Source organism: Molothrus aeneus, chromosome 18 (assembly GCF_037042795.1).
Source record: "Molothrus aeneus isolate 106 chromosome 18, BPBGC_Maene_1.0, whole genome shotgun sequence".
Classification (NCBI taxonomy): domain Eukaryota; kingdom Metazoa; phylum Chordata; class Aves; order Passeriformes; family Icteridae; genus Molothrus; species Molothrus aeneus.
The window spans coordinates 12,397,572-12,409,991 of record NC_089663.1 but is presented as its reverse complement, the minus strand read 5'-3'; positions in this window follow the sequence as shown (position 1 = coordinate 12,409,991).

The following is a 12,420-nucleotide window of genomic DNA, read 5'->3' as shown; positions in this document are numbered from 1 at the left end:
TTCCTATGCAGAGTGAGTGCTACCACTTCAAAATTAAATGCAGTTGCCATAGAAATATTAATTGGGAACAAAATCTGAAGATGACACTTAAGCAGAAGATGGAGCGTAACGGAGAGATGAGGACAGCGATGAAAATAGAACAGTTAAAAGGAGAATTCTTCAAAGGAAGCATCCTGTAGGTGAATATTTAATGCACAATCAGCAGCCTGCCACGTCAGTGGTGCTGCTCATGTTGTAGGGCAGAGGGTGGGGAGTGCCTGCTGGAGGACAGGGCACCCTCCCCACCAGCAAAGGGCACTGGAGGGGGAGCTGGGCATGGACCCTGCAGGATTCTGCTCTTGGTGCAGCAGGGCTGGGCTCAGGGCACAGCTCTGGCAGCAGCCCCAGCCTTTGCTGCTCACTGTGCTCACTGCCTGGTTTGCAATCAGCCCACGAGCCAAAAGGCAGCTGAGACACAGGATGGACGACTCTGCAGTCTGGATCCTCTGCCCCTGGGCAGACACTGGCAGGAGGTTCCCAGGCTGGGTCTGAGCCTCCTCCTCCTCCTGCTGGGAACATTTGCATGGGGAGCAGGGAAAGCTCCCAGCCCTGGCAGACAATGCAGGGGAACCAGCTCCTTCAGAAGAGCTCCCAGGCCTGGGCTGTTTGGGAACGTGGCGGGAGCAGCCACGAGCACAGAGGTGTTTTGAGGTGAGGCAGGGCTGGTGCAAGGCAGGGGGGGTACAAATGTCCCACTGAGCAAAGTCCTGCTGGGACCCTCCTACAAAGAGCACCCAGAGCTCTCCAGGCAGGGATGACTGCCAGCCACCTCTCAGTGGTGTCACTGCTGGGGAAGAAGAGAAGGACATTGCTACAGAAAAATCCTGATTTTTTTTTTTTTTTTCATTTAAAAAAAGGTAGATTACAAGTTCTTCTCTCTTCTGAAAGAGAGAGATGAAGCAGGAGATGGGCTGCCTGAAAGAAGGGCTGGTTGCTACTATAATCTACCTTTTTTTGATAGGGGAGTAGCTCCACTCTGCCACCCCACTCTGTGCTCACTCTGCCAACTCCAACCCAACTCCTCTATTTCCCAGGAAGAAGTTTTGCTCTTCCAGGCTGTTTTCCAGGCTGTTTTCAGCCTCACATCCCTTTCCCCCCCTTTGCTTTGTCTCCTGGGAGCTGTGGTGTGGGATCTGCATGCAGGTAGGGATGGAGATGGTGGAAATGGAGCATCTCACACAGGACCACAGTGGTGCCAGTGGTGCCAGCACAGCTGGGCACTGTCCCAGCAGGGCAGGGACACAGCTGGGGCTGGCAGCTCCCCTGCCCTCCCTGGTGGCAGCCAGACAGAGGGGACAGGGTGGCTGCCACCTGGCAGGGTGCATCCCTCTCTGCTGATCCCTGCTCTCAGGAGGAGGGAGGATTACAGTGGAGTTGTACTTTTCCCATGAACCACCTCCCACTGTGTTATGCTCTGAAGTTAATTGCAAATGAGGAGATGGAAATAGCTTATTTTGACTTCCCTTAAACAGTACTTCAGAGCATTTTTTTCCTTATTTTTTTTTTTTTCTGTCTCGAGAGGCAGTCCTGTGTCTATTGGAAAATAGCAATTATTTCTGTAATTCCCTAGAATTAGTAGAATTAGTTGAATGGGTAATATTTGAAGTGAAATGCTGATTAGAAATACACTTGATGTGGAAGCACCATGAGCATCGTGGTGGGGCTTTGGGGGCTCCTCCTCCATCCCAGGGCATAGCAAAGCTCAGCTCAGGTTTCTTGGGGAATAGGCAAAGGTGCCTCAGTCACAGCCACTAAAGATGCTGGAACTCCTCTCCTGCGAGGGCAGGATGGGAGGGTTGGGGCTGTTCAGCCTGGAGAAGAATTTGTGGAGAGCTTAAAGGCCCTTCCAGCGCTCAAAGAGGCTCCAAGAGAGCTGGAGAGGGACTTGGGGCAAGGAGCTGGAGTGACAGAACACAGGGAATGGCTTCAAACTGAGAGAGGGCAGGGTAGGATCAGATATTGGGGAGAAATTCTTTACTCAGAGGCTGGGGAGGCACAGCTCGAGAAGCTGTGGCTGCCCCTGGATCCTGGGAATGTTCAAGGCCAGGTTGGACATTGGGGCTTGGAGCAAGCTGGGATCAGGGAGGGTGTCCCTGCCCATGGATGGGGTTGCACAAGATGAGGTTTAAGGTCCCTTCCAGCCCAGCCCATTCTGTGGTCAGTGGTTTCATTCTGTGCTGGGAGGTGCAGGGGAGGTGCACCACTGTCTCCAGGCTCTGGATGTGCCCAGTGGCTCTGCAGCTCTGGTGATGGGCCCACCCTCTTGCTTCCAAAAGAGGAGGAGTAAAACCACCTCAGCCACTCTTCTTAGCTGGAAGGAGGTTGGGATTGGCATGGTCCATCTTGGGCACCTCCTGCAGCATGCAGGGCACAGTGCAGCTCTTGGGAGACTTGCTTCTGCTAAAGATTTGGGGTTCGTGATAACTCATTAAAAAAAAATTTTAAATGATCCTGTGGTATTTTTAATAACCTGCTGGTTTAACTCAATTATGAGACCATAATTAACTTGCTGAGATGAAGCAGGAGATAAACCTTTGATTTTTTTTTTTCCTCTTGAAGGATGCTGCAGATAGATTCTGAACTTTGTATTCAATTACTTAAAGGAGAAAAAAATTAACAGGTTTCTGATGAGAAAAGCATACTACCTCCTTCATAAAGAGAGATTTATTAAGGATAGTGAACGAGTGTACCTCAGGGCTCAATCATCTACTGTGTTTTTTTTTCAAGGGGTGATTCAATTACTTTAAGATGTGTTGCCTAAAAGAACAAACCAGGCTCTGTTACTTGGCAAATTAATCAGGTTCCTTTAGTGGTTTCTCTGGGTTAATAATTTCATTTAGGCGGCCTTCTGTTTCATGGTTCCATCCCTACCAAGAAAACTCTCAAACAAGAGGGAGGGGGAGAAAAAAATTGCTATTTGCTTTCTGTACAAGGCAGCAAACGCCACTGAGACAGGAAAAGTTTTCCCAAAATCAGCTCTCTCAGAGGTGCCTGTGAAAGCAGCAACTGGTTGGAAGAGATTTAAGAAAAAAAAAAGTGTTAAGGCTAATATTTTCACTGTGCAAAAAGGCCATTTGGATTTGTTGTCATCTGTGAAGGGCTGTGGATTTTATTTGTAATTACTGTGAATGACGTTCTCTGGCTAGCAGGAGCCAATCCTGAAAATGTCACCGGTTTTTAACACATTTGTCTCTTTGAATATTCATAGCTCTGCTGTTTGATAGAGATGGAGAAAGTGCCACAAGGGAAAGGAGGAATTTACCCTGCCCTGGGCAGGGGAGGTTGTGCTGGGGCAGGGCATCCTTGCACCGCCAGCCACCACTCCCATGCAAAAACACCTTCAGCCAGAATTTCTGGGGTTATCACAGAATCACTTGGCTTAGAAGGGGACTTAAAGATCCCACAGCAGCATTTCTCATGGCAGGGTTCTCCCAGTGGAAAGTTAACAGCTCCCACTGGCCCTGCCTGGAGGGTGGAGGATGGGGATGCTCAGCAAACACAGCTCCCCTGGCACAGCTGGGCTGTCCCTGGCTGGCTGCTCCCAAATTCCACCAGGGAGACTTTGGGAAAAGCTGTAGGGCTACTCTTTTGCACTATAAAACATCTCTAGGAAGGGCATGCAGAACCCTGTTTTATTTTCCCATTGGTTGGTTATAAACAGAAAAAAAAAACCCAAAAAACTTGAACTGTGGCCTGGGCTGTATCTACTTAAACCATGGGTGTTTAGATGCCAAATTCTGCATTTTGGTGGAGGGGAGCAATGCTCAGTGTGACCTTTTTGAACAAAACCATGACTCCTACCAGCACCCAGGGCTGCTGAGGGCTCTGGCAGAGAGCAAACATCACCTGAAAAATGGGGGAACAGGGAATCCCATGGGCAGCAGGAGCCCTAATGAGGAGCCTCATCAGGGACCAGGGGGACGTGCCTCCCTCCCACCCAGGACAGGGACAGGGATGTTCTTATTGCTTTTCCTCTGGCAGCACACTGGTGATGATCAAGTTAATGGAGGGAGCAGAGCAGTTCCCAGCAGCAGAGGTAATCTGTTTCCTTTCAGGGGATTTGGCTCTGGTTTCATCATTTCATCATCTGGAGGAACAGTGAGGCCCTTTTATCAGGAAGGGCTTTCAGGGAGGGGGCATGGCAGGCTGGCCTCTCCCTTGTGTGAGAACTCATTTTAGACCCTCACATGAAACCTGTGCTGTGTTTTCTGGCTTGGGAAAGTGCTCCAACGGGGCAGAGCAGAGCTTGGGGACACCCTGGAGCTGGTCTGACCCCAATCCTCAGGACCCAGGAATTGTGTAAGCATCAGCCACACTCCACACTGAGCGCCTCACACTTATCCAATGCCATGGGGATGGCCAAATTGTGCTTTTCCCCCTTTATTTGCCTTGTAATTGCTCTTTTTGAGGCCACAGCACCCGGTGCTACTCTCAGCCTCTGTCTCCAAAGCACATTTCTGGATGAGGATGGGAGTGCCAGTGAGCTGAGGTGGGGTGGATATTTTTAGAGCAGCTGGCAGACTCTGCAGAGCAATTATGCTCCAGGTTCCCAAATAGCCCTGAGCTCTGTCACTGGCCAAAAACACCCCCTGGTCCATTTGTCCAGGGCTGCTGTGGGTCAGGGAGCTTTGCAGGCAAACCTGAAGTGTTGGAATTCGGCACAGCTGGAGCTCCAGTGAGGCCAGAGCACATGGGAAGGGGAATGGCTCACAGATGTTGCACACAGCCCACCTCTGGGGGAAAAAAAATATCCAAAAAATCTGATTTTTTTTTAACTTTCCCTTCCTCCCAACCTCCACACTGACAGCAGGGTCTTGGTGCTGCTCGTGGAGCAGCCTTGGATAGGGAACTTCTGTCGTGCCTGGGTAATGGTGGCTTTTTGTGCAAACAATTCTCGGGTTTTTTTAATGCCTTCACACTTAAATTTAATGTGCTCATCCCAGCGTGCCAGCAGCTGCTTTTGTGCCAAGAAAAATTGGTACATTTTGAAGGTGTTGGATGCTCCTTTGCTGGGGACACTCTGAGGTGTTTGTGGGTGACAGAGCTCCCGTTCTTTTTTAGGACAGTGATTCCCCCTTGCTGTGCTCTGGATGGAGGCACAAGGCAGCAGCCACGAGATTGCTGTGATCCCTTTCTGGCAGCTCACTGCAAGCTGGACCTGTGATCCTGGCAGTGCCCAGGAGGGTTTTTCATCCTGCACAGGAGGAATTTTCAGGGGGCTGGGGCAGGGCAGGGATGCATTAAAACCCACAGCATTATTCATCCCCAGCTCTGTCTTTTCTCCCTCCAATTTCCTACAGGAGCTGATTTTCCCACTTGAGGAAGGGAAGCAGCATTCCTGCTTTAATTATCACTGTCCTTCTCCTCCCAGCAGAGGATTCCTGAACCAGGGATGGCACCACACCAACACTTGGCTCCATCTCCATCTCTTCCCCTCTCTAATCCCTGTTTGGAGCACTGGCTGCTCCTGGCCCAGGCCCATTGCTGCCCTCTCTCCATCCAGAACACACCATGGCCCTGCCCGTGGAGCTCTTTTGCTCCAAGGTTTTTAGGGCATCCAGGAGGGCTGGGTGTCCCACCACTGCCTCCTTCTCCCCTGGCTCTGCTCTGCCTGCCAGGCTCTGGTTCCTGCAGGCTGCTGGAGGATTTATTGCTGGGGAAATGCAGGGCTCTGACTTATGAAAGTAGGACATTCGCTTGGCAGCTCGAGAAATAATGGGAAATCCATTTAATTATTCCCCAGAAATGCTCAGATTGTGCAGATGCTGAACTTAGTTTTAATATAATTTAGATAATTCATGTCTATAAACATGTCTGGGGCTGAATGTGATGTTCGAGCCATGCATCCCAGCCTGTGCTTTTTCCTCCTTGGTCTCAGTTGGAGCTTCAAGTATCCTACAAGAGCAGGCTCAGCCCCGTGCCTGACCCCTCTGGGTCCCAGCAGACCCCTTGGTTCAGGTCTGGAATGCTGAGGAAATGTTTTTCTCTGGTTTGCAGGAGTTTTTCACAAGGATGCTGTGGGCAGCCGGGCACTCAGGTGCTGTGCTGGGGCACAATGCCAGCCTCAGCACTGGCATTGATTGTGCCTAATGGAACAGGGTAGAAAAGGGGGAAAACCCCCATCTATTGCTGGTAATGCCAGTGCTCTGGGGTTAAAATGAGCCCCTTCTTTTATGGGAAATCTCCCTTTCCTCCCTGGCATTTGGGAACAGCCTGCCCAGGGTAGCTTTGTAGCCCAGCTGAGCCCAAATCCTTCTCCTGGGAAGAGTTTGGAAGAGTGTTCAGGATCTCTCTGAGAGGTGAGAATCTCCCTGGCGTGGCAAACAGGGGCAGCTGTCAGGTACTAAACAGTTCAACTATTGCCTTGCTTTTCTCCACTCCCACCTCTTCCTGGGCTCTTCCCTCCCCTGGTGTGTGCTGCACTTCACACCTGAAATGCCTCCTAACACTCCTGGAATGGCTTTTCAGCCCAAAATATAATTTAAAAAATATAAAATACATAAAATAAAAAATAGAAAATTGCTGATGAGCACCTTGGCTGGGGATGCTGGAGGAGTGTCATGGTTTGACCCTGGCGCAATGCTTTTATGAAAAACACCTTCTTCTTAGTGTCTGCTGTGAGATGTGACTAGAAATAGAGCAAAGCAGGCTCCAGCTTAGGAATAAGGGGAAAAAAAAACTTTATTAATTTGCAATATATAAAAGAAACACACAGAACTCAGAATGAGAACCTTCGGACAAGGAGCCAGAGCTGAGAAACGCCCCCGGCAAAACCCCCAGCACCGGCAGGTCCCGATCCCACCCATCCAGCTGTGACTCAGCCCCTCATCCCTAACTTTGGTTTTGCAATCCCTGCAGCAGCAGCAGCAGCAGCAGCAGCAGCAGCAGCAGCAGCAGCAGCAGCAGCAGCAGCAGCAGCAGCGAGGTACCCGTGAGTGACACCCATCAGTGCCGAGTAATTAGAGCGAGCACACACACACACACACACACACACACACACACACAGAGGCACAGCAGTACTGATTTCTGCATTAGCATGATAATGAATGTTCTCACTAGAAGCTTGTAATTATGTTTCCTCTTTTTTTCCCCTCCCCCTGAAAGTATAATTAATTATGAATAGAGCCAGGGTTTGACGCTAACGCATATTTTTTTTTTTTAAATCCCTTTTGGTTCTATTTCTGCCCTATTAAAAATTTATGAAGGAGCCAGAGGTAAAGTCATTTTCCCAGACACTTACTCCTATAAATTCAATGGGAATAATATTAAAAAAAAAAAAGTAATGATAGAAGGCAGGAGGGGACTTTGCAGAGGGTTTCTCCCCTCTTTAGGCCATCACCCAGCAAGATGCTGCATTTGCCTGTTGAAAGCCTCAGAGCACTCACACCGTGTCAGTCTGGGGGAAGGGGCAGTGGGCATGGATGTGCCTGTGGGTATCACAAGGTACAAGCAGCCCCCAGAGGTGCCAGCCCTGCAGGTCTCTCCTCCCTGAAGATGCTGTGACCATGAAGGATGGAGGTCAGATCAGGGTGCTGATGTGCTCTGAGAGGAAAAACACTTTATTAGTTGAAAATAGAAGAAAAACAACCTGCAAGCACTTTCAGTACCTTGGGAAAGTTATTTAGGAACAGGGGATGCAAAGCCAAAAGCTTCCAAGGAAGTGCTTGTGCACTTTTCAGTTGGCTCACAAAGATCAGCTCTCCAAGCTTGGGGTGTCCCAGGTTTTTGGATGCAGGACAAACCTCAGGGTTTGCTCCCACAGCTGTGATGCTGTGGCTGCTTCCAGCAGGGCCAGAGGCCTCCTCCCTCATCCTTTCCCTAGAAAAGCTGTGTGTGATCACAGCATCCCTTGGGGACAGAAAGTGAGGGAATGGGTGAAACCAGCCCGGCGGTCTGGGGTGATTGCTGTGAAGAGGTAATGATAGAGACAGGCTCTGAAGGTGAGCTGCTCACAGATCTCCATCCTTCCAGGCATCCCAGATGAGCCCTGGCAGTGCCACAGGCTTTGCCCCCTGCTGCTGGAGCCTGTTGTGCCTCTTCCTCCTCCTCTGCTGGTTGCCATTCATACCACCAGCCTTCCCTTGCCGTAGGTGTGAACTGTTTTTCTTTTTAAATTGCATTTATTCTAACAAATGTCTCATGCAAACACAATTGCAGGTTTGCTAGAGGGAGATGCTATTTGCAGGCAGCCTTGCACAAAGGCAGATTTATTCTCCTTCCATTCATTTCAAGCTAAAGTAATAGCTCTAACTACATCTGACTTATAATAAGCACATTCCTGGGAACAAACCTGTACTCTGCATGTATTTCCCTCTTTGTCAGCTCCACCTAGGCACTTTTTCTCCCTCTCTTTTTTGTATTTTTTTTTTACAATAACAAAATCAGAGCCTTGTCAGTTGAAAGTTTATATGCCCTATTTATAGCACTCTGCTGTCTCCCAGCTTTTATGTTCCAGCATCAGTAGCTCTTTACCCTCTGCTCACAAGGAGCCAAGCATGAGCCTGAGCACAGTCTGGATCTCCATAGCAGCTCTTTTATCCTTCCCAGAGGAGGGGAGCATGCCCTGCTGTCCATGGACCCGCCTGCTTCTGCTCCAGCCTTGTTGGAGGGGAGCCCCCATCCCCACAGGCCAGAGGACTCTGCCCTGTGAGTTTTGGCAATTCTTTTTGTCAGCATACCCTTGGACTTGGGGCTGTTTTCGCTGTGCACCAACGTGGTTTGCTCTTTGCAGCTGTTGAGCATCACTGGTCCCATCCCCTGGCTGGGAAGCAGCACCAAAGTTTGACTCATGAAATTGCCATTTATTTGATGTCTGTCATTAAGAGAAAGAGCATGAATGGTTTTCCAGGGAGTTACTTCAGTGATTTCTGTAGTTAAGCTGATGCTTTAATGCAGTTTGTGTGTTTAAGAGATCTCCATAGGCCGGCATGGATGCAGAATCTGCTGTGGCTCCTTGACTTGCCATGGTCGGCTCCTGAATTTCTCTGTTCCTCATCTCTGGGTGTTATTTTGGGACAAAGACACCGAGGGAGGGCTGGAGCAGCTCTCAGCATGGCATTGGAGCAGAGATGGTGGTTTGAGGACAATCAGAGTCACCATAACCTTCAGCAGCCTTGCCACCCCCCCCAGCCCAGTATTCCAGCTCTCCTGGGGGCTCCCAAACCTTTGTGCAGGATGACCCAAGGCCAGGTTGGATGGGGCTTTCAGCAATGTAGAAAGTGGCCTCTTGCCCATGGTGGTGGGGCTGGAACCAGACCCCACGAAGGTCCCTCCCAGCCCAAACCTGGTGAGGTTCTGTGCAGGAGCACTCCCACAGCCCTGTCCCTCTCCCAGCACCAGGCACAGTGTCTCCTCTGTCACCCTGCCCTCGTGGCACTCCCTGGGACTCAGGCAGGGCTCTCCATCTGTTCCAGGCAGAAAGATTGGGATACAAGGGGCTATTGTGCTCTTCTGCCTCCAAGTAACTTTAATCCTGGCGAAGGGGAAAATCTACATGCTAAAAAATCCTGGGTGAGAGGTCCTGCTTGGATGTTCGCAGGGTAAACAACCATTACAGCTTCAAATTGCAAAATAGTAATAAAAATTGCAAAATAATAATTAAAAAAAGGAGAATGTTTCGGGGCAGAAACACAAACAGAGAGCCAGGGCTGGGGGAAAACAGCTCTGCCAGAGGCTGGCTCCTCTGCAGGGCTGTGCTTCTGAGGATTCGTCCTGTCTGTTAAATATAGCTGATGAGCTGTTCTTGAATCGCACCTAATTACATCTCCTCTCCTGCTCTGGCACTTCCCAGCTCTTTGGAGCTACAAGGAGCTGGATGATTGCAGCTTGAGCTCCTCAGGTGGAGCGAGAGGCTCATTTGTCATCCCCTCTTTGGCTGTCTCGTACTTGGGAGGAGGGAGATGAAAAGTTGAATTCTCTGAGAAGGGAGGGGGGAAAAGAAAAAAAAAAGGGAGAAAAAAAATCCTTTTGAACTCTTGGCTCATTAAGATGTCAAAAGGTTGGGTGCCCTGGCAACTGCCTCATGTCTCTAAGCAAGGCTTGAAATTCCTGCAGTCATCCTGCAGGGAATTCCAGGCACTTGCTGGGCTCCTTGTTCGTGGGAAGATGCCCACAGCTCAGCTGCAGCATCCTCCTGAAAAGCTGCTCAAATTTAAACAAATACAGGTTTCCTAGCTGGGAGCAGCTGCCCCTTGGGCACCTGGGTGTCCAGTCCCATCCTGTGTCACCTCATCCACTTCTCAGTGTGCCTCTTCCACCCCTTTCCATCCCCACTGAAAATACCAGTTCAGGGCCATGAGGGTCATTCCTGTGGATTTCACCCAGAAAAGTCATTTCCTGAAAGGTATTTGGATTTCTTTTTGAGACTGGCTTGCATGTATCAGTTTGGTTTTGCTCACTTTGGAGGTGTTTTTTTTCAAGATTTTGCCACATTTCAGCCAGCTGCTCTCCAGCCTCTCCATCCACGTCCTGTCTGGCAAAATTTTAACCTCATTTTTTCTGGCTCCTCCTTGGGCTGCACATCCTATGTCTTTTGTTTGATGCTTCTTCATCCCAATGCAGGGCTCTCACTGGAGTTGGACTATGAAAGAGGGAAATATGTTTTTCCCAGTTCCAGAAAATACCAGATGTCTTAAAATGAAAAACCTCCAGAAACAAAATTTCCCAATTACTACATATTGCAGCATATCCAAAGCAGGGAAGCAGTTTCTCAAGGGTGGCATTGGAGGAGTGACAAGGGGATCTGACTCCAGCTCAGCTCTTTTGGCAAAGAAAAAACCCTGCTATCCCTGCGAGGCCAGAGACTGGAAGCAGTGGGAATCCTCTTTTGGGACCCTGCTCCGGTGAGTTATCCCCTCCCATGGGAGTTATTGCTCCAGAGCCACCTCAGTTCCCCTAAAATCACCTTGGGAAAAGGAGAAAAGGTGCAGGGGGATGCTGTGGGGTTGGAACACTGGTGCAGGGGTACCTGAGCCCCTCAGGGAGGGACTGTCCCACGTGCATGGGTGTCAGGGCACTGCCACCAAGCCAGGCAGGCTGGGGAGTGTCCTCCTCTCTGCATCCCCAGCTGAGAAAGAGACAGAGCTGTCATCACAAATACACTTCGGGTCTCTTCCATGGAGGAGGAAAAGTGCCAACACGACCAAAAATATGCATAAGGTCAACTCACCATTTAGAAGTGGCCTGGCTACCACTTTCAGTCTCAGGGGTTCAGCTTTGCTGTGGGAAGCCCTCATCATTTTCTACTGTTTTACTCATAGCCAAAAACATGATGAAACCAGAACTGAATGTTTTTTTATGTCTCATTACAGTAAGCATCATAAATTATTCACCCATGAGTGAATTCAACCACATTTCTTACTCAAAAGGAGCCTCCTTTCCTCTTCAGGGCCTTGGAACCCAGAGCCTCTTGGGCTGGTGGTGGATTTCAGGGCTTTTCCACCAGCTGCTGCCTGAGCACATGGGGACATCACTGCTGGCTCCTCTTTGACATCCCCCCAGCCCCTGACTGTGCTGGTGTTCACAGGGGCCCCAGGATGAGGGGAGAGAGGAGAATCTGGACTCCACGTTCCAGAAGGCTGATTTGTTATTTTATGATATGTATTATATTAAAAGTAAATGATGTACTAAAACTACACTAAAAGAATAGAAGAAAGGATTTGATCAGAAGGCTTGAAAGGAATAGAAAGGAATGATAATAAAAGCTCGTGACTCTCAGAGAGTCCGAGCCAGCTGGGCTGTGATTGGCCATTAATTAGAAACAACCAGCATGGACCAATCACAGATGCACCTGTTGCATTCCACAGCAGCAGATAATCATTGTTTTTCTTTTCCTCTGAGGCCTCTCAGCTGCTCAGGAGAAAAATCCTGGCAAAGGGATTTTTCATAAAATATCATGGCTACACCTAACCCGAGTGCTTCCATGGTGGGACCAAACTTCCCTTGGGGGTGTGGGCAGAGACGGGGCAGGAGAAGGTTTTGGGACAGGTCTTGGCAGGCAGTGGGGATCCCCATCACATCGCCCCCAAACCCTGAGCCCCGGTGCCAGATCCCTCTGGAAAAACACATCCTAGGACAATGTCAGCCTAATCCGCGCCCTCTTCGCTAGCAGGGCCCTATAATTAGAAGCAGCAGCCAGCCATCTGCTTTTATCTGGCCCCATCACACGGTGCCTCTCGCTGTCCCTTATTACCGGCCGTCATCTGAGATCAGCGTTTCCCCCAGCCCCGCTCTGATCTCGCTCTCATTATCGCTAATGACCCTGGCTCTGTGCTGGGCTGTGCCGGGAGCCGGCGGGCAGCGCTGGGGCTGCTCCCTGAACCGAACCTCTCCCCTCTCTGCCTGCCCATCATTCCCTCCCACAGGGTGTTTTTGGGGTTTCAC